Here is a 1,846-nt window from a genome sequence, read left to right as displayed (position 1 = left end):
CGGCGTGCTAACGGTTCTGTCAAATCCTCTCTTTATCAGTTATTAATATATTAGGAGCATTTGAGGCGGCGAGCTGGCAGAATTGTTAGCACGCTGGGCGAAATGCTTAGCGGTATTTTGTCCGACCTTACATTCAGAGTTCAAATTACGGTGAGCTCGACTTTGCCTTTCATCCTTTCGAGGTCGATGCAATAAATACGAGTTGAACACTGGGGTCGATGTAATCGGCTTATCCCTCGTCGAAATTGTTGGCCTTGAAACCGATATATTACAAGTATTTATTTTGAAATCAGAACGTAAATAGATGTTTTCCTCTTTCGCTGCTTTGTATAGTTTTGGGTTGTCAATCACAGGCCAATATGATCTAGTAGCTTGTACCACTCTTTCGCTAATTATTTTAGATACCTATATAATTGCAAGCAGACATAGATGTTCTCGCAGTCTTCTTACATTATATCCAGCGTAATACCAAGGAATTGGCAGCTGGAGGGAGAAAAGGCTGTACCAGCACTAAGCTGTGCTAGTACTCAATTACAGGCTGAGTAGACTGGAATAACGTGAAATGAAGTGCCATGCTCAATGACTCAATGTGCTGCCCGGTCTAACCATTAAGCCACACGCCTTCACACTGCTTTGCATACATGTAAAACTGAAATGGTGATTTGGATTGAAATGATAAGGCCTGAAGATGGGCGTCTAGAGGCTTTCAAAAAATAATCTAAAGACAGTATGTTTATTGCCGTACCTTTAAGCTAAATGCTGATTTTGATAAAGACACAAGCTTCAAATTTGGGAGAGAGTAAGCAATTATATCAACCTCAGTTCATGACTGGTACTGTGTTTTATCACTCTCTGAAGTACGAAAGATATAATTGACCCTAGAGGAACTTGCATTCCGAACATTAAACAATTTGTATGATGCTCTATTTTTCTAGTTTAGGCGGTTTTGAGGGGAGTTTTGACTGGCACTTTATATATATATATATATATATATATATATATATATATATATATATATATATATATGATACATAGTTATTCCACATGGAATAAAATATAAAATATTAAAAAAAAAAACAGAAGTTGAAAATGCACTGGGGGTCTTTCAGATGGTATATTTTTAAAGGCTTAAGCGGTTTCACAGATGTTTATGATTTTTACAAGGTGAGATAGAAATACGTGGTGCTATGCTACAAGACGGTTGCAGCATAGCACCAATATACCATCTAAAAGACTTCCAGTGCATTTCGAACTTCTTGTATGTATGTATATATACATACATACATACATACATACATAATACATATATACATACATACATACATACATACATACATACATACATACATACGTATGTGTGTGTGTGGAGAGAGAGAGAGAGAGAGAGAGAGAGAGAGAGAGAGAGAGAGAGAGAGAGAGAGAGAGAGGTAGACACACAGATTTTGATTTCACTTAGGCACAGCGATACTAATAACCTATTGTCAGAACTAAATAGACTTATGCTGCAGAATAAAACGTTAATCGAGTACAGAGTGTATTATGAAATAAATGAATTACGTAATCAACTTCATTAACTTACAGCTGTTTCTACTATACGAAGCCGTGCACTCAGAGCCGAGTACTTGTGCATCACCTCATAGCTTCCTCGGAGCCTTTAAATTGAAGCGTATGTTTATTTGGGAAAGTATTAAAATACACACGCACACGGTCCTGAGTGCATTGCTTCTTATCGCAGAAACATCTGTAAGCTAATAAAGTTGATTACGTACTTCATGTACACTTTTTATTCCATATTTTTCGTGTGTGTGTGTGTGTGTGTGTGTGTGTGTGTGAGAGAGAGAGAGAG

Source organism: Octopus bimaculoides, chromosome 1, assembly GCF_001194135.2.
Source record: "Octopus bimaculoides isolate UCB-OBI-ISO-001 chromosome 1, ASM119413v2, whole genome shotgun sequence".
Classification (NCBI taxonomy): Eukaryota; Metazoa; Mollusca; class Cephalopoda; order Octopoda; family Octopodidae; genus Octopus; species Octopus bimaculoides.
Note: the sequence above shows the minus strand (reverse complement) of the source record.